The sequence below is a fragment of the Palaemon carinicauda genome, chromosome 23 (genome assembly GCF_036898095.1).
Source record: "Palaemon carinicauda isolate YSFRI2023 chromosome 23, ASM3689809v2, whole genome shotgun sequence".
Taxonomy (NCBI): Eukaryota; Metazoa; Arthropoda; class Malacostraca; order Decapoda; family Palaemonidae; genus Palaemon; species Palaemon carinicauda.
The window spans coordinates 98,415,167-98,436,876 of record NC_090747.1 but is presented as its reverse complement, the minus strand read 5'-3'; the positions used below and the strand labels follow the sequence as shown (position 1 = coordinate 98,436,876).

General features: G+C 39.0%; 1 long non-coding RNA gene across 1 annotated transcript in view; it reads right to left on the bottom strand.

Moving 5' to 3' along the window:
• Window positions 1-1,211: 1,211 nt before the first annotated feature.
• Window positions 1,212-21,710, bottom strand: part of LOC137617019 (uncharacterized) — a 39,932-nt gene continuing 19,433 nt past the window's right edge. The window contains exon 4 of the long non-coding RNA XR_011039547.1: window positions 1,212-2,451. This is a non-coding gene — a long non-coding RNA (uncharacterized lncRNA). The remainder of the gene's footprint in view (window positions 2,452-21,710) is intronic.

Here is a 21,710-nt window from a genome sequence, read left to right as displayed (position 1 = left end):
CACATGGCTAGTATTTCCTCTTCTGTAAATTCATACGGATCTTTATTGAAGACTACTCCCCTTCCTTAACTAAAATTTAGGTGGGGTTTGACATCTAACATATCCTCATCACTGCTTGTCTCAAGGTTAGACAGTACTACTGATTGCATATATGATTTTGCATGGATTAGGAAGCTATTTTTCCCAAAGCGAGATATATCACCTGGTGCAATGGTTCCTACCTTTTTCCGAATTAGTTTGCTAATTTTAAAATAATTCCCATTACTCCCTTTAGGCTCGGCAACAAGTGGCTTATTGGTTTTGGCTTTCTTTGGGGGAGCAGTTAAATTGATATCTTTCTCAAACCAGTCAGCAGGTCTATATATATCCAAATAGTTTGGTATCTTATCACATAGGGACCCATGATATTTTAAAGTTATTAATTTTGATATTATTGATGTTACATATTGCATTGAATGCTTCATGATTATTATAAGTTATCCATGAATGCCATTTTTCATTTCTAAGTTTCATTCTAATTTCTTTTATCACTCCATAGCATCTGAATGCTTTATATAGCATATCATAATCAGTATTTATTGGAATTTGGGTAACATGAAGGATTCAAAGTTTCCCTTTATTATCCGACTTAATTGGTTTTAATACATTAGTAGAGGGGTCCTTTTTTGTTCCTAGGTCGTCAACAGAATTTTCCTTAATTGAATTAGCAATAGGACGTCAACAGTGCCGGGGGAAAGTCAGCATATCCAGGGGATGGGGGTTCGTTACTTAAAGAATCCATTAGACGAGAGAGAGAAAAGGGTTAGTTTGTTGTACCTGCTCGAGAATATTAGGCCAACACACGTCAGAAAGGAAATTTGCACTCTCCACTATCAGCACAATGAGTGTACTTCCCAAATGGTCCACTCCATACCCCACCCGAAGGATAGCATCATAACAGATATAGAGACATGTGTAAGCTGAACCCACCTGTTAGGACTAGGACCAATTAACTATGGAATCATCCTCCCCATATCTGCAATGACGGGCTTCCGCCCAAAAGCCGAGAGTCCTACGCCAAGCGTTGGATCCCCCCGGATTCTGAAGACCCAACACTTGAGAATAGTTCCGCCAAAAAGGTCCAAACCATCTTCGGGATGGCTGAGTTCATCCAATACGCTCACATATAGCTTTGAATGCAAATACCTCCCAACCACACCACCACCTCCAATTCATCAAAGCAGGGCAGCAATAGCAAATATATAACCATCCGTGCCAGTGGCTATAATGGATGTAGAAACATCCAAGCTAAAGGAAAAAGAAAAATTAATAAATACATATATATATATAATAGGGGAAACCTTTCTCGTGGAGTTGGTAAAGCAACACGAAAAAAAAGTTTATAAAATCAGGACAAGGTCAAATTAATATTGAAAGAAAAAGATGATTGATTGAAGGTTTTCAGGCATCCTGACATCTAAGGTCATTGACGCCGAAGAAAAAGATAAGAGAAATTTAGATTCGAACTGGGGGAGCAATTTCCCCAAGTTCAAGAGATCTCTTGCCCATCAAGTGTGCCGTGCTGAAGCTCAATGACTTTATCAAGGCATTCTCTCATTGAGAGGGCTCCTGGTTTTAGAATAAATAGCATGGCTGAAGCTCAATGACTTCATCAAGGCTTTCTCTCATTGAGAGGGCTCCTGGTTTTAGAATAAATAGCACGGCTGAAGCTCAATGACTTCATCAAGGCATTCTCTCATTGAGAGGGCTCCTGGTTTTAGAATAAATAGCAAATGAATTCCAGTAAGTTTCAATAAAATAATGGCACATATAAATCAAGAGATTTTTAGACAAAAACTGGATTTTCTTACAAATAAAATGGTAACAGAATAAATTTTGACAATTAGTATCCCTTTTCAGTAATAAGGGTGAAGACACCCAAGGGTTTGTGAACAGACCAATTATAAATACTCCACATTTAGACACATTATTGATTTGAAACAATCTTTTGTAATGAGTATGAAGTTATACTGTATTTTGTTTTAAAAAAATACAGTAAAACTTCATACTTGCTGGTCTTAAGACCACACTAAACTTTAAATTGATTGAAGGCAATGAGTTTACATAGAAATTAAAAGACAACTGAACCCAAAATGCGGTGCTTAAGAAAAAAAAAAATTATCAAGCCAATGTCTTATTTCAAATTTCACATTCAGTGATGAGAAAATTTCTACCCATGCTTTTTGGGTAAAAAAAAAGCTTAAATTCTTCTCGATGCAAATGACGTAAGGATACTCTTGAGATTATGAAATTCACTTCTAATCTTGATAGTCAGATCAACTCGAATTTTTCCTGATGCAAATTTTTTAAACAATCTTGATAATTTGAAATTCATTTTCTTTCTTGATTGATTGATTGATAGTCAGATCAACTCGAATAAGACGTACTGCATTGCAGACCGTGAAGAATTACCTGTAGAAATAAATTAAGTATTAAAAACATTGACTTTTTTGTTCATTCAACATCAAATTCACTTATTACTAAGCTAAGCAAAAAACCAGATCACATTGAACAAGCTAGCAAAGCAAAGCAAGTTATTTTACTACAACATTTAAATACATGAGAATAAATACTAAAAAAATCCTAGCTATATCTACAAATGAATGAATAATTACATACATACATACACTAAGGCACTTCCCCAAATTTTGGGGGGTTGCCGACATCAAACAAATTTAACAAAAAAGGGGACGTCTCCTCTCTATGTTCCTCCCAGCCTGACAAGGGACTCAATCGAGTTCGGCTGGTACTGCTAGGGTGGCACAGCCCACCCCACCCTCCCACATTATGAATAATTAGTAATTAAAAATTGAAAAACTATAGTGGTTCCAATTTCATTAAACTGAAAGACAAAAAGGCCAAAATGGAAAAAAAAACCACAAGACAAAAAGGCCAAAATGGAAAAAAAAAACCACATTCAATACTTGACGATTTTCAACAAAACACCTCGACAGGATTGCAATTGGATATATAGAATCTAGCCCATATGAAGTACAAAGAGGCAAGACAGCAGGGTGGGAGAAAGAAAGCTGGTATAATAAAGTAGAAACACCTAAAAAATAATAAAGTAGAAGCGCCTAGAGTCCGACGGCAAAAAAGACTAAATTAGGGCACAGGAGCTTTCAAAAGCAAGTAAAATGAAGGGACTCGATAGTTGATGCTGAAATTTATTAATAAAACTACAGTTTAGGAAATCATTTCTCCAATTCTATCATTTGTCACTATATACTGTGGCCGGGGGGCATATAAAAATTAGAATAGCGCCAATGTTATCCCTGCGTGTCGTAAGAGGCGACTAAAAGGGACGGGATGAGGGGGCTGGGAACCCCCTCTCCTGTATCTACATCCTGTGAGACAGCAACAAAGAGATGAAGCTGGGGGGGAGAGTGACTGCTCCCCGCACTCTAGTTTTGGGTAGTTTCATTTGTTGATGTCGGCTACCCCCCAAAATTGGGGGAAGTGCCTTGGTATATGTATGTATGTATGTATATACTGGCTGCTGGAAGATGCCCAGTACAGTATCATAAAATACTCTTCACTAAACAATGAAATTGCTTGTTGAATTATCTCACGTTCTTATCTAGCCATCTACGTATTGTGCGCAGCAGTAACAAATGGATGATGCCTCAAGTAGTCACTTCAAAACAATGCTGTCAAATCTTGCAGTACTTCAGTACTGTTTGTTACCTATGCACTGCAGTAAAGGTTACTGTACTATACAGAGAGTCTGAGTACCTTTAGCCACACTTTGCATTGTTCAAACCTGATGAAAATTAACATGTTCAGCAATTGGCCTTTAGTAAATTCATTAATAACCAACATGAAAACACAAAATGACAGACTAGGTTAGGTTATGAGGAAATGGGTTTGTGTGCACTGAAGGCAGAAATTTCAGAACACGACTGAATTATGACTACGTTTACACCTCCAAGAACCGCTCGGTTTAACTTCCTTTCTTACAATTACGTTTTACACAATCAATTGCTGTAATTGTGTCATTTGTACCTTTTCCGGTATATCTAGGGTGCCACAATTTTGCCAATTGGCCCCCTGAAAAGCAATAGTCTGACATAAACATTGCCAGACTCAAAACTCTGCCCTTCCCATCACAGGATCGAATGAACTGCGGCTGCATATATTCCCGCACGACTACTGTACGTTAAGCATGTTTTCAGTAATTCTGTCAATTACTTTAACCCTTTTACCCCAAAAGGCCGTACTGGTACATTTCACAATAGCCATCCCTTTACCCCCATGGACGTACCGGTACGTCCTTGCAAAAAAATGTTACAAAAATTTATTTTTTCATATTTTTGATAATTTTTTTGAGAAAATTCAGGCATTTTCCAAGAGAATGAGACCAAGCTGACCTCTCTATGACAAAAATTAAGGCTGTTAGAGCAATCTAAAAAAAATATACTGCAAAATGTGCTGGGAAAAAAAAAAACACCCTGGGGGTTACATAGTGCTACTCATCCAGTAGTTACTATGACAATACCAACCCTCATTCACAAATATACCAGTCCCCTGGTTACATAGTGCTACTCATCCAGTAGTTACGATGACAATACCAACCCTCATTCACAAATATACCAGTCCCCTGGTTACATAGTGCTACTCATCCAGTAGTTACCATGACAATACCAACCCTCATTCACAAATATACCAGTCCCCTGGTTACATAGTGCTACTCATCCAGTAGTTACGATGACAATACCAACCCTCATTCACAAATATACCAGTCCCCTGGTTACATAGTGCTACTCATCCAGTAGTTACCATGACAATACCAACCCTCATTCACAAATATACCAGTCCCCTGGTTACATAGTGCTACTCATCCAGTAGTTACCATGACAATACCAACCCTCATTCACAAATATACCAGTCCCCTGGTTACATAGTGCTACTCATCCAGTAGTTACGATGACAATACCAACCCTCATTCACAAATATACCAGTCCCCTGGTTACATAGTGCTACTCATCCAGTAGTTACTATGATAATACCAACCATCATTCACAAATATACCAATCAATTCAAATGGTTTTATATGATAGTACATATTACACTATCACCAGGCTTCAAAATCCTACCTTACAATTTGTAATATACCTATTAAATGCTTTCAAGTACCTGACAACTCAATTCCTTGAACCACAATGACTAAGAATTATATTCTAAGTTTCCTTACCATAAGCAGATATTACAGCTATAAAGGTCAACAGTGGTACCAATTTATGTGAGGAATTTGATGACATAAGCATGTGAATTATAGTACAGTTGGAGGTATAAATTTTGGTACGCATCATGACAGGCTAGACATATCCAGTAACATGACAAATTCGTAATACAAACCTTTAGTTATTTATATATGAAAGGGATTTTGACGAAGGAAAAATCTATTTCTGGACGAGGAACCTGTGTCGCCCAGTGAAACGCTCCTTATAGCACCATTTCGAAGTCATAAATACTGCTAAATATACCAGAGAAAAAAGATGCATGGAATGCCAGGAATAAACCCAGCTCGCTCACTCTAATTGAGTGTCGGTACAGTAACTGGGTCTTGTTAGAACCACGACCAAAGGTCCCTCACCAGTCCTCTCCTTCCTCAATATCCCTCGATACACGAGGTGCCGTTCTACATCAGACTACTGCCCGCTACTACGACTACCCTCACCCCATCCCGTACCTTTCCCAAATATATCTTTCGGCAAAGCTGGAAGGAAGCCAATTAGACTTTTCAGTGGGAGGTGGCAACCCTAGCCATTACTTGGGTAGGGGGCTACCGGTGATACCAGCCACCTGTACATAACTCACGGAGTGATGAGCTAGTCACTTTCTCTTTTTGGTTTGTAGAGAGCGGACGTCTCCTCTCTCTCCTTCTCAAGGCTCCCACAGACACTGATGAAAATTGTTGTTTTACACTCATTTTACACTAACTTTCTCTTTCTCAAGTGTGATTGTGCTTAGTTGATGATGTGTACATGCCCTGGTTCCGGAGATAGTACTTGCGGGACCTTCACATCGTCGGTAGACACCGACCCACATTCTTTGTGAGTAACCTTGAAATATAGCAATGTAATGCTAAAAAAAATGGTTCTAATTCCCAAACTATAGGTATATACTAATTTCCATTCCACCTGATTATAAATATCTAATTGAACTCCAGAAGGCAAGAGAGGAGTTGGAAGATCCTGGCCTACATGACTGAGGACTGTGAAGCATGAGGTAGAAGATGATGAATGGAGATGTGTCGATTTAAATGCTGAAGATAGAGATGACTGGCAAAATCTAACCAAGGCACTTTGCGTCAATAGGCGTAGTAGGAGATAGTGATGATGATGATTGTATGCTATCTTTTAATAAATATTCCGATACCAATTCATAAAAGATCTTTAGTCAGCGAGATATTGCTTCCTACATTGTTGCAGTGCCCGATATACACCAAGGGGCTCCAACAGGGAAAATAACCCAGTGAGGAACAGAAATTAGTTAATAAATAAACTATATATGAAGTAACAAATACTAAATTAAATAAAATACCTTAAAATTAGTAATAGCTTTAAAATAGATCTTTCATATATGAACTATAGAATTTTGTGAAGTCAAAGAAAGGTCTTTGTTCATTCGCTGTTTATATAAAAGTTGACAAGTGATCGCACGCGTCTTAACAATAATTCGCCTTTGGATTAAATTGAAGACAGCCCCCTCCAAACAATAAAAAAACCATTTCTTCAAAGGGTTACACATTATTAGTATAAATACTATAACCTAGGTCTTGTTTAGTTAAGGGGATTGCTCTAGTTTTAGGTGTGCACTATAAAGAAAAGTTAATGAAAGCAAATCGTGTTACGGACATGTTGATGATCTAGAGCACACTGCAATCCTTTTTTAAACGTCTCTCAAGTTACTTACGAGGTGATTTTCCAATGTTCTTCACTTATTCTATGTAATATGAAGGGGATTAACAATGTGATAATGATGACAACCCTGCTTATTTGACACCATTTTGGTAGTCATATAGGTTCTCTCGTTCTTTTTGTATACGAAATCACTACTGTACCGTAATAGCCAGCGGACATGAAGGTGCCGCAACGGCGCCCTTCACGGTCTGGACAAAGTGGCATGGTTGGACCTCACGGGTAGGAACACCTGAAAGAGAAAAAGAGAAAAGAAATTAATTCCAGCTAGCTAAGGTTAACTGGAGAGTGAGACACGTCTACACTATACTGAGCCGAAATAAAAAGTGACGGTCGGTCACCAGTGAGGGTGGGAGCAGTGGGTGAACACCCCCCCTCCCAACTAGCAGGTTAGTTAACCCTTTTACCCCCAAACTCTTTGGAAATTTCCAAACCTTCACCCCCAAGGGGTTATTTTTTCCCCAGCACATTTTGCAGTATATTTTTTTTTAAATTGCTCTAACAGCCTTAATTTTTGTCATACAGAGGTCAGGTTGGTCTCATTCTCTTGGAAAATGCCTGAATTTTCTCAAAAGATTATCAAAAATATGAAAAAAAAAATTTATAGCATTTTTTTGCAAGGACGTACCGGTACGTCCATTGGGGTAAAGGAAGGAGTTTTGTGAAACGTACCAGTACGTCCTTTGGGGGTAAAAGGGTTAAACCCTGGTTAACTTTAGTTTTGACTAGTTTTCAGCTCCGCCAAAATAATGTTAGGTTAAAGAGCGGAAGGTTTGTATCTTGCGTCGGGACAACTCCTGCTAGAAAAAAATCTATAGCTAAAAACAAAACAAGTCACTGAAAAGGACAAATTCATAGATAATTTGTATTTTTTCCTAATACAGACCTAGAGTTATTTATGTGGATTATCTTTCAGCATAGCTGGAAGGTAGCCATTAGATTTCAACTGCGAGGTGGTAAGCCTGCCTACCCACTTGAGCGGTAGGGTGGGGGTAGCTGGGGGAAACTATAGCAGCTCCAGTCAAGATAGATGATAACCTCTGGGGTAAAGGAACATGTTCCTTTAGACTTGAAGAAAGGTCCGGACTAATAGGTACATTAGCGAACCTATTAGGAGAGCAGAAGAGGACTCATCGCTTGAGTGCGCATGCACACCAAGACGCAATACCTCCTGAAGCTTCTCCTTTGATGGGGAACACGTCAACCACAAGGAGGGCCACAGTAGACGAACAGCATCGTCTGAGAGGTACTCCCCTGTGGATGGCTCCCTAACTGCCTCTCTAGGGGAGACAATGGGAGGAGACCCCAAACGAGGTTGTCCCAGCATTACCAGGGTGCCACTCGTACTCGACTTCTTCCACTTCGAGTATTACCCCAAACGGAGAGAATCCATTTTAAACTTCTTTTTCTGCCCACCAAACCTCACCCACTGGGAGGGCGAACACTCCCAGCACACTACAAGGAGATTCCTTCTAATACGATTAACCTCGGCACGAAGGACAGACACTGTGTTGATCTGGCTCCTCCGAGGACACGAGAGTGCTGTACCGGCGCCCTTCACGGCCTGGAAAAAGTGGCATGGTTGGACCTCACAGGTAGGAACACCTGAAAGAGAAAAAGAGAAAAGAAATTAATTCCAGCTAGCTTAGGTTAACTGGAGAGTGAGACACGTCTACATTATACTGAGCCGAAATAAAAAGTGACATAGTCACCAGTGGGTGTGGAGCAGTGGGTGAACACACCCCCGTCAACTAGCAGGTTAGTTAAACCCTGGTTAACTTTGACTAGTTTTCAGCTCAGCCGAAATAATGTTAGGTCAAAGAGCGGAAGGTTTGTATCTTGCGTCGGGACAACTAATGTTCATATAAAACCCCTGCTAGAAAAAATCTATAGCTAAAAACAAAACAAGTCACTGAAAAGGACAAATTCATTGATAATTTGTATTTTTCCCTAACTAATACAGACCTAGAGTTATTTATGTGGATTATCTTTCAGCATAGCTGGAAGGTAGCCATTAGATTTCAACTGCGAGGTGGTAAGCCTGCCTACCACTTGAGCAGTAGGGTGGGGGTAGCTGGGGGGGAACTATAGCAGCTCCAGTCAAGATAGATGATAACCTCTGGGGTAAAGGAACATGTTCCTTTAGACGTGAAGAAAGGTCCGGACTAATAGGTACATTAGCGAACCTATTAGGAGAGCAGAAGAGGACTCATCGCTTGAGTGCGCATGCACACCAAGACGCAAGACCACCTGTAGCTTCTCCTTTGATGGGGAACACGTCAACCACAAGGAGGGCCACAGTAGACGAACAGCATCGTCTGAGAGGTACTCCCCTGTGGATGGCTCCCTCACTGCCTCTCTAGGGGAGACAATGGGAGGAGACCCCAAACGAGGTTGTCCCAGCATTACCAGGGTGCCACTCGTACTCGACTTCTTCCACTTCGAGTATTACCCCAAACGGAGAGAATCCATTTTAAACTTCTTTTTCTGCCCACCAAACCTCACCCACTGGGAGAGCGAACACTCCCAGCACACTGCAAGGAGATTCCTTCTAATACGATTAACCTCAGCACGAAGGACAGACACTGTGTTGATCTGGCTCCTCCGAGGACACGCAAGCACTGTACCGGCGCCCTTCATGGCCTGGAAAAAGTGGCATGGTTGGACCTCACGGGTAGGAACACCTGAAAGAGAAAAAGAGAAAAGAAATTAATTCCAGCTAGCTAAGGTTAACTGGAGAGTGACACACGTCTACACTAAACTGAGCCGAAATAAAAAGTGACGTTTAGAAAAAAAGTGACGTTTAGAAAAAAATCTACTGCTAACAACCAAACAAGTTACTGAAAATGACAAATTCTGAGATAATTTGCATTTTTCCCTAATAAAAACCTGGAGTTATTTATGTGGATTATCTTTCAGCGTAACTGAAATCTAGCACCTCTGGGGTAGAGGAACACGTTCCTTCGGACGTGAAGGAAGGTCTGGACTAATAGGTACATTAGCGAACCTATTAGGAGAGAGAGCAGAAGAGGACTCAGCGCTTCAGTGCGTACGCACGCTCAAACGCAAGACCTCCTATAGCTTCTCCTTTGATGGGGAACCCGTCAACCCCAAGGAGGGCCACAGCAAACGAACAGCGTCGTATGAGAGGGACTCCCCCGTGGAGGGCTCCCTCACTGCCTCTCTAGGGGAGACAATGGGAGGAGACTCCAACCTAGGTTATCCGTGCGTTACCAGGGCGCCACTCATACTAGACTTCCTCAACTTCGAGGCTGACCCCGAAGGGGAAGAATCCTTTTAAACTACTTCTTCCGCATACCAAACCTCACACACTGGGAAGGGCATCCACTCCCGACACACACTAAACTTCAAACACGAGTGACTTCGGTACAAAGGACAGAGAGTGAAAGGATCATTCTCCTCCGAGGACATGGAGGTGCCGCAACGGCACCCGTCACGGCCTGGACAAAGTGGCGTGGTTGGACCTCACAGGCAGGCTCACCTGAAACAGAGAAAGAGAAAAGAAATTTGTTCCAGTCAGTTTAGGTTAACAAGCAATGATGTAGGGATCACCATGTACCATAGATCGTACTCTGAAATGAGAAAAAATAAACATTTCTTTAAAATAACAAATAAATTAAAAAAACAAAATGGTGGTAGCTAGAACACAATTATTAAGATTAAACTTTTCTGGATTAAGTTCTGAAAAAAAAAATGTAAAAAAAAATTATTAGGTTTCCTGAAAAAGATATAAATTCTACATGCAAAAATTACATATAAAGACGACTCTGATGATAACGACGAAGACTTAGACGAACTCAATGATGAACACTTAGACGAACTCAATGACGATGACTTAGACGAACTTAATGACGATGACTTAAGACGAACTCAATGACGATGACTTTGACTAAGACTTCAATATGAAGATAACATCAACTCCGATAACTTCAACGACGACCTTGTTTGTAGCATGCATTTTGAAATGCATCCACCTAAAAGAGAAACTTGATGCACCTTTAGTCGAACCACATGGTCCCACAAAATGGGAGGAATAAATGTGGTTGAGGAATGAAGCTGGTGTTTGTAAAACACTAGCATTCCACGAAGGCAAACCTCTTCCTTCCCACTAGGTCATATTGAAATATCCCACCCGCAGATATTTTTCTCCTTTTGTTCCTACTCTAACCCTCCACTAGAGTAGGAGACACATCTTCTGGCATGAACAGATAATGGAGTTCTTGTGCTAAAACCACACATCTTCTGGCAAGTCACATTATAGTGGCAATTGTGTGCTTAAATCAGACATCTAACAGTTCACATGATATTTTGGATTTTTCTAGTCATGACTGGGGGATTCCAGGACCCCCTATGAATGCAGTGCATTGAAGTATATCATATCGGAACAAATTGTCATTTATAAAATATCACTTCTATCATTTTGTAGATCATACTCTGAATGACAAAAAAAATAAATTAACTATACAGTAACACAATAATGAAGAACATTTTCTTCCAAATAAAGTTCTCCAACGAATCATACTAAAAAATACCAGCATTATAGAACAGGCTAATATATAAATCAGCCTTCAACACAATGTTTGGGTTAAAACACCCTATTCTTTATTTTATAGATAGCCCTTTTCTTAAAGCCTTTCAAGAGCTTTGGAACACTAATTGCAAGATTCTGCAATGTCTTCTGGGAGAGTTTATCGCAGGTACTCCTAATACCTCACGGTAGGTCTGCAACTGGTTAATCACTTGAAGGATGACCTTAGGTCACACCCTTAGAGGGTTCCATAACGTTCGTTTCTCAAGTTCCTCAGGAGTCTTGTCCTTCCTGGCGAGGATTCCCGACCTAAATCCCAGGGTAAACAGAGTGGGAACGGGGAGTAGCTTACAGGCGTTTCCCGATGTTCCGAATGGAATAAGTTGAGCGATGGCGAAAACCTTCATAAAATATCCTTTCCAACATGCGATGATGCTGGGATCACCATGTACAGTAGATCGTACTCTGAAATGAGAAGTAACACATATTTCTTATATAAAGTTTAATAAATTAAAAAAACAAGTAGTGGTAGCTAAAACCCAATTAGGAAGATTCAACGTTTCCGGATTAAGTTCTGAAAAAAAAAGTAAAAACAAAAAATTATAAGATTTCCTGAAAAAGATATAAATTCTACAAGCAAAAATTACGTATGAAGACGACTCTGATGATAAAGACGAAGACTTAGACGAATTCGATGACACCTAAGAATTCAAATATAACATCAACGACGACCTTGTTTGTAGTATGCATTTTGAAATGCATCCACCAAGAAGAGAAACTTGATGCACCTTTAGTCGAACCACATGGTCCTATAAAATGGGAGGAATAAATGTGGTTGAGGAATGAAGTTGGTGTTTGTAAAACACTAGCATTCCACGAAGACAAACCTCTTCCTTCCCACTAAGTCATATCGAAATATCCCTGCCAGAGATATTTTTCTCCTTTTGTTCCTACTCTAACCCTCCACTAGAGTAGGAGACTCGTCTTCTTGCAAGCACAGATAGTGGAGGTTGTGTGCTAAAACCACACATCTTCTGGCAGATCACATCATAGTGGCATTTGTGTGCTTGAATCAGACATGTTCTAGCAGATCACATTATAGCTTACACTTTTTTAGTCATGACTGTGAGATTCCAGGACCTCCTAAGAATGCAGTGCAAAATATTTGGGTTAAAACTCCCTATTCTTTATTTTATAGATAGCCCTTATCTTAAAACCTTTTAAGAGCTTTGGAACACTAATTGCAAGATTCTGCAATGTCTTCTGGGAGAGTTTATCGCAGGTACTCCTAATACCTCACGGTACGTCTGCAACTGGTTGATCACTTGAAGGATGACCTTATGTCACACCCTTAAAGTGTTCCAATACGTTCGTTTCTCACGTTCCTCAGGAGTATTGTCCTTCCTGGCGAGGATTCCCGACCTAAATCCCAGGGTAAACAGAGTGGGAACGGGGAGTAGCTCACAGGCGTTTCCCGATGTTCCGAATGGAATAAGTTGAGTGATGGCGAAAACCTTCATAAAATATCCTTTCCAACATGCGATGATGCTGGGATCACCATGTACGGTAGATCGTACTCTGAAATGAGAAGTAACATATATTTCTTATATAAAGTTTAATAAATTAAAAAAACAAGTGGTGGTAGCTAAAACCCAATTCAATTTTTCCGGATTAAGTTCTGAAAAAAAAAAAATGTATAAAATAAACTTATATTTCCTGAAAAAGATATAAATTCTACAAGCAAAAATAACATATGAAGACGACGACTGATAATAACGACGAAGTCTCTGATGAATTCGATGACAACTAAGAAATATGGTAACATCAACGACGACCTTGTTTGTAGCATGCATTTAGAAACGCATCCACCCAGAAGAGAAACTTGATGCACCTTTAGTCGAACCACATGGTCCAATAAGATGGGAGGAATAAATGTGGTTGAGGAAGTTGGTGTTTGTAAAACACTAGCTTTCCACGAAGGCAAACCTCTTCCTTCCCACTAGGTCATATCGAAATATCCCTGCCAGAGATATTTTTCTCCTTTTGTTCCTACTCTAACCCTCCACTAGAGTAGGACACTCATCTTCTGGCAAGCACAGATAGTGGAGTTTGTGTGCTAAAACCACACATCTTCTGGCAAGTCACATTATAGTGGCAATTGTGTGCTTAAATCAGACATCTAACAGTTCACATGATATTTTGGATTTTTCTAGTCAGACTGGGGGCTTCCAGGACCCCCTATGAATGCAGTGCATTGAAGTATATCATATCGGAACAAATGGTTATTTATAAAATATCACTTCTATCATTTTGTAGATCATACTCTGAAAGACAAAAAAAATAAATTAACTATACAGTAACACAATAATGAAGAACATTTTCTTCCAAATAAAGTTCTCCAGCGAATCATACTAAAAAATACCAGCATTATAGAACAGGCTAATATATAAATCAGCCTTCAACACAATGTTTGGGTTAAAACACCCTATTCTTTATTTTATAGATAGCCCTTTTCTTAAAGCCTTTCAAGAGCTTTGGAACACTAATTGCAAGATTCTGCAATGTCTTCTGGGAGAGTTTATCGCAGGTACTCCTAATACCTCACGGTAGGTCTGCAACTGGTTAATCACTTGCAGGATGACATTAGGTCACACCCCAGGGTTCCATAACGTTCGTTTCTCAAGTTCCTCAGGAGTCTTGTCCTTCCTGGCGAGGATTCCCGACCTAAATCCCAGGGTAAATAGAGTGGAAACGGGGAGTAGCTTACAGGCGTTTCCCGATGTTCCGAATGGAATAAGTTGAGTGATGGCGAAAACCTTCATAAAATATCCTTTCCAACATGCGATGATGCTGGGATCACCATGTACAGTAGATCGTACTCTGAAATGAGAAGTAACACATATTTCTTATATAAAGTTTAATAAATTAAAAAAACAAGTGGTGGTAGCTAAAACCCAATTCAATTTTTCCGGATTAATTTCTGAAAAAAAAAAAAAATGTATAAAATAAACTTATATTTCCTGAAAAAGATATAAATTCTACAAGCAAAAATAACATATGAAGACGACGACTGATAATAACGACGAAGTCTCTGATGAATTCGATGACAACTAAGAAATATGGTAACATCAACGACGACCTTGTTTGTAGCATGCATTTAGAAATGCATCCACCCAGAAGAGAAACTTGATGCACCTTTAGTCGAACCACATGGTCCAATAAAACGGGAGGAATAAATGTGGTTGAGGAATGAAGTTGGTGTTTGTAAAACACTAGCTTTCCACGAAGGCAAACCTCTTCCTTCCCACTAGGTCATATCGAAATATCCCTGCCAGAGATATTTTTCTCCTTTTGTTCCTACTCTAACCCTCCACCAGAGTAGGAGACACATCTTCTGGCATGAACAAATAATGGAGTTCTTGTGCTAAAACCACACATCTTCTGGCAAGTCACATTATAGTGGCAATTGTGTGCTTAAATCAGACATCTAACAGTTCACATGATATTTTGGATTTTTCTAGTCATGACTGGGGGATTCCAGGACCCCCTATGAATGCAGTGCATTGAAGTATATCATATCGGAACAAATTGTCATTTATAAAATATCACTTCTATCATTTTGTAGATCATACTCTGAAAGACAAAAAAAATAAATTAACTATACAGTAACACAATAATGAAGAACATTTTCTTCCAAATAAAGTTCTCCAACGAATCATACTAAAAAATACCAGCATTATAGAACAGGCTAATATATAAATCAGCCTTCAACACAATGTTTGGGTTAAAACACCCTATTCTTTATTTTATAGATAGCCCTTTTCTTAAAGCCTTTCAAGAGCTTTGGAACACTAATTGCAAGATTCTGCAATGTCTTCTGGGAGAGTTTATCGCAGGTACTCCTAATACCTCACGGTAGGTCTGCAACTGGTTAATCACTTGCAGGATGACCTTAGGTCACACCCCAGGGTTCCATAACGTTAGTTTCTCAAGTTCCTCAGGAGTCTTGTCCTTCCTGGCGAGGATTCCCGACCTAAATCCCAGGGTAAACAGAGTGGGAACGGGGAGTAGCTTACAGGCGTTTCCCGATGTTCCGAATGGAATAAGTTGAGTGATGGCGAAAACCTTCATAAAATATCCTTTCCAACATGCGATGATGCTGGGATCACCATGTACAGTAGATCGTACTCTGAAATGAGAAGTAACACATATTTCTTATATAAAGTTTAATAAATTAAAAAAACAAGTGGTGGTAGCTAAAACCCAATTCAATTTTTCCGGATTAAGTTCTGAAAAAAAAAAAATGTATAAAATAAACTTATATTTCCTGAAAAAGATATAAATTCTACAAGCAAAAATAACATATGAAGACGACGACTGATAATAACGACGAAGTCTCTGATGAATTCGATGACAACTAAGAAATATGGTAACATCAACGACGACCTTGTTTGTAGCATGCATTTAGAAATGCATCCACCCAGAAGAGAAACTTGATGCACCTTTAGTCGAACCATATGGTCCAATAAAATGGGAGGAATAAATGTGGTTGAGGAATGAAGTTGGTGTTTGTAAAACACTAGCTTTCCACAAAGGCAAACCTCTTCCTTCCCACTAGGTCATATTGAAATATCCCACCCGCAGATATTTTTCTCCTTTTGTTCCTACTCTAACCCTCCACTAGAGTAGGAGACACATCTTCTGGCATGAACAGATAATGGAGTTCTTGTGCTAAAACCACACATCTTCTGGCAAGTCACATTATAGTGGCAATTGTGTGCCTAAATCAGACATCATCTAGCAGATCACAAGATAGTTTGGATTTTTCTAGTTATGGCTGGGGGATTCCAGGAACCCCTATGAATGCAGTGCATTGAAGTATATCATATCGGAACAAATGGTTATTTATAAAATAAAGATATCACTTCAATCATTTTGTAGACAATACTCTGAAAGATAAAAAAATAGTAAATTAACTAACAATTATGAAGAACATTTTCTTCCGAATAAAGTCCTCCAATGAAATCATACTAGAAATACCAACATTATAGAACAGGCTAATATATAAATCAGCCTTCAACACAATGTTTGGGTTAAAACTCCCTTTCTTTATTTTATAGATAGCCCTTTTCTTAAAGCCTTTCAAGAGCTTTGGAACACTAATTGCAAGATTCTGCAATGTCTTCTGGGAGAGTTTATCGCAGGTATTCCTAATACCTCACGGTAGGTCTGCAACTGGTTAATCACTTGCAGGATGACATTAGGTCACACCCCAGGGTTCCATAACGTTCGTTTCTCACGTTCCTCAGGAGTCTTGTCCTTCCTGGCGAGGATTCCCGACCTAAATCCCAGGGTAAACAGAGTGGGAACGGGGAGTAGCTTACAGGCGTTTCCCGATGTTCCGAATGGAATAAGTTGAGTGATGGCGAAAACCTTCATAAAATATCCTTTCCAACATGCAATGATGCTGGGATCACCATGTACAGTAGATCGTACTCTGAAATGAGAAGTCCTAATTAGGAAGATTCAATTTTTCCGGATTAAGTTCTGAAAAAAAAAATGTATAAAATAAACTTATATTTCCTGAAAAAGATATAAATTCTACAAGCAAAAATTACATATGAAGACGACGACTGATAATAACGACGAAGTCTCTGATGAATTCGATGACAACTAAGAAATATGGTAACATCAACGACGACCTTGTTTGTAGCATGCATTTAGAAATGCATCCACCCAGAAGAGAAACTTGATGCACCTTTAGTCGAACCACATGGTCCAATAAAATGGGAGGAATAAATGTGGTTGAGGAATGAAGTTGGTGTTTGTAAAACACTAGCTTTCCACGAAGGCAAACCTCTTCCTTCCCACTAGGTCATATTGATATATCCCACCCGGAGATATTTTTCTCCTTTTGTTCCTACTCTAACCCTCCACTAGAGTAGGAGACACATCTTCTGGCATGAACAGATAATGGAGTTCTTGTGCTAAAACCACACATCTTCTGGCAAGTCACATTATAGTGGCAATTGTGTGCTTAAATCAGACATCTAACAGTTCACATGATATTTTGGATTTTTCTAGTCATGACTGGGGGATTCCAGGACCCCCTATGAATGCAGTGCATTGAAGTATATCATATCGGAACAAATTGTCATTTATAAAATATCACTTCTATCATTTTGTAGATCATACTCTGAAAGAAAAAAAAATAGTAAATTAACTATAACAATTATGAAGAACATTTTCTTCCGAATAAAGTCCTCCAATGAAATCATACTAGAAATACCAGCATTATAGAACAGGCTAATATATAAATCAGCCTTCAACACAATGTTTGGGTTAAAACGCCCTATTCTTTATTTTATAGATAGCCCTTTTCTTAAAGCCTTTCAAGAGCTTTGGAACACTAATTGCAAGATTCTGCAATGTCTTCTGGGAGAGTTCATCGCAGGTACTCCTAATACCTCACGGTAGGTCTGCAACTGGTTAATCACTTGCAGGATGACATTAGGTCACACCCCAGGGTTCCATAACGTTCGTTTCTCACGTTCCTCAGGAGTCTTGTCCTTCCTGGCGAGGATTCCCGACCTAAATCCCAGGGTAAACAGAGTGGGAACGGGGAGTAGCTTACAGGCGTTTCCCGATGTTCCGAATGGAATAAGTTGAGTGATGGCGAAAACCTTCATAAAATATCCTTTCCAACATGCGATGATGCTGGGATCACCATGTACAGTAGATCGTACTCTGAAATGAGAAGTAACACATATTTCTTATATAAAGTTTAATAAATTAAAAAAACAAGTGGTGGTAGCTAAAACCCAATTCAATTTTTCCGGATTAAGTTCTGAAAAAAAAAAAATGTATAAAATAAACTTATATTTCCTGAAAAAGATATAAATTCTACAAGCAAAAATAACATATGAAGACGACGACTGATAATAACGACGAAGTCTCTGATGAATTCGATGACAACTAAGAAATATGGTAACATCAACGACGACCTTGTTTGTAGCATGCATTTAGAAATGCATCCACCCAGAAGAGAAACTTGATGCACCTTTAGTCGAACCACATGGTCCAATAAAATGGGAGGAATAAATGTGGTTGAGGAATGAAGTTGGTGTTTGTAAAACACTAGCTTTCCACGAAGGCAAACCTCTTCCTTCCCACTAGGTCATATTGATATATCCCACCCGGAGATATTTTTCTCCTTTTGTTCCTACTCTAACCCTCCACTAGAGTAGGAGACACATCTTCTGGCATGAACAGATAATGGAGTTCTTGTGCTAAAACCACACATCTTCTGGCAAGTCACATTATAGTGGCAATTGTGTGCTTAAATTAGACATCTAACAGTTCACATATTTTGGATTTTCCTAGTCATGACTGGGGGATTCCAGGACCCCCTATGAATGCAGTGCATTGAAGTATATCATATCGGAACAAATTGTCATTTATAAAATATCACTTCTATCATTTTGTAGATCATACTCTGAGACAAAAAAAATAAATTAACTATACAGTAACACAATAATGAAGAACATTTTCTTCCAAATAAAGTTCTCCAACGAATCATACTAAAAAATACCAGCATTATAGAACAGGCTAATATATAAATCAGCCTTCAACACAATGTTTGGGTTAAAACACCCTATTCTTTATTTTATAGATAGCCCTTTTCTTAAAGCCTTTCAAGAGCTTTGGAACACTAATTGCAAGATTCTGCAATGTCTTCTGGGAGAGTTTATCGCAGGTACTCCTAATACCTCACGGTAGGTCTGCAACTGGTTAATCACTTGCAGGATGACATTAGGTCACACCCCAGGGTTCCATAACGTTCGTTTCTCACGTTCCTCAGGAGTCTGTCCTTCCTGGCGAGGATTCCCGACCTAAATCCCAGGGTAAACAGAGTGGGAACGGGGAGTAGCTTACAGGCGTTTCCTGATGTTCCGAATGGAATAAGTTGAGTGATGGCGAAAACCTTCATAAAATATCCTTTCCAACATGCGATGATGCTGGGATCACCATGTACAGTAGATCGTACTCTGAAATGAGAAGTAACACATATTTCTTATATAAAGTTTAATAAATTAAAAAAACAAGTGGTGGTAGCTAAAACCCAATTCAATTTTTCCGGATTAAGTTCTGAAAAAAAAAAAAATGTATAAAATAAACTTATATTTCCTGAAAAAGATATAAATTCTACAAGCAAAAATAACATATGAAGACGACGACTGATAACGACGAAGTCTCTGATGAATTCGATGACAACTAAGAAATATGGTAACATCAACGACGACCTTGTTTGTAGCATGCATTTAGAAGTGCATCCACCCAGAAGAGAAACTTGATGCACCTTTAGTCGAACCACATGGTCCAATAAAATGGGAGGAATAAATGTGGTTGAGGAATGAAGTTGGTGTTTGTAAAACACTAGCTTTCCACGAAGGCAAACCTCTTCCTTCCCACTAGGTCATATCGAAATATCCCTGCCAGAGATATTTTTCTCCTTTTGTTCCTACTCTAACCCTCCACTAGAGTAGGACACTCATCTTCTTGCAAGCACAGATAGTGGAGTTTGTGTGCTAAAACCACACATTTTCTGGCAGGTCACATCATAGCGGCAATTGTGTGCCTAAATCAGACATCATCTAGCAGATCACAAGATAGTTTGGATTTTTCTAGTTATGGCTGGGGGATTCCAGGAACCCCTATGAATGCAGTGCATTGAAGTATATCATATCGGAACAAATGGTTATTTATAAAATAAAGATATCACTTCAATCATTTTGTAAAAAATACTCTGAAAGATAAAAAAATAGTAAATTAACTAACAATTATGAAGAACATTTTCTTCCGAATAAAGTCCTCCCATGAAATCCTACTAGAAATACCAGCATTATAGAACAGGCTAATATATAAATCAGCCTTCAACACAATGTTTGGGTAAAAACGCCCTATTCTTTATTTTATAGATAGCCCATTTCTTAAAGCCTTTCAAGAGCTTTGGAACACTAATTGCAAGATTCTGCAATGTCTTCTGGGAGAGTTTATCGCAGGTACTCCTAATACCTCACGGTAGGTCTGCAACTGGTTAATCACTTGCAGGATGACATTAGGTCACACCCCAGGGTTCCATAACGTTCGTTTCTCAAGTTCCTCAGGAGTCTTGTCCTTCCTGGCGAGGATTCCCGACCTAAATCCCAGGGTAAACAGAGTGGGAACGGGGAGTAGCTTACAGGCGTTTCCCGATGTTCCGAATGGAATAAGTTGAGTGATGGCGAAAACCTTTTAGAAAATATCCTTTCCAACATGCGATGATGCTGGGATCACCATGTACAGTAGATCGTACTCTGAAATGAGAAGTAACACATATTTCTTATATAAAGTTTAATAAATTAAAAAAACAAGTGGTGGTAGCTAAAACCCAATTCAATTTTTCCGGATTAAGTTCTGAAAAAAAAAAAAATGTATAAAATAAACTTATATTTCCTGAAAAAGATATAAATTCTACAAGCAAAAATAACATATGAAGACGACGACTGATAACGACGAAGTCTCTGATGAATTCGATGACAACTAAGAAATATGGTAACATCAACGACGAACTTGTTTGTAGCATGCAATAAAATGGGTCCAATAAAATGGTCCAATAAAATGGGAGGAATAAATGTGGTTGAGGAATGAAGTTGGTGTTTGTAAAACACTAGCTTTCCACGAAGGCAAACCTCTTCCTTCCCACTAGGTCATATTGAAATATCCCAACCGCAGATATTTTTCTCCTTTTGTTCCTACTCTAACCCTCCACTAGAGTAGGAGACACATCTTCTGGCATGAACAGATAATGGAGTTCTTGTGCTAAAACCACACATCTTCTGGCAAGTCACATTATAGTGGCAATTGTGTGCTTAAATCAGACATCTTCTAACAGTTCACATGATAGTCTGGATTTTCCTAGTCATGACTGGGGGATTCCAGGACCCCCTATGAATGCAGTGCATTGAAGTATATCATATCGGAACAAATTGTCATTTATAAAATATCACTTCTATCATTTTGTAGATCATACTCTGAAAGACAAAAAAAATAAATTAACTATACAGTAACACAATAATGAAGAACATTTTCTTCCAAATAAAGTCCTCCAATGAAATCATACTAGAAATACCAGCATTATAGAACAGGTTAATATATAA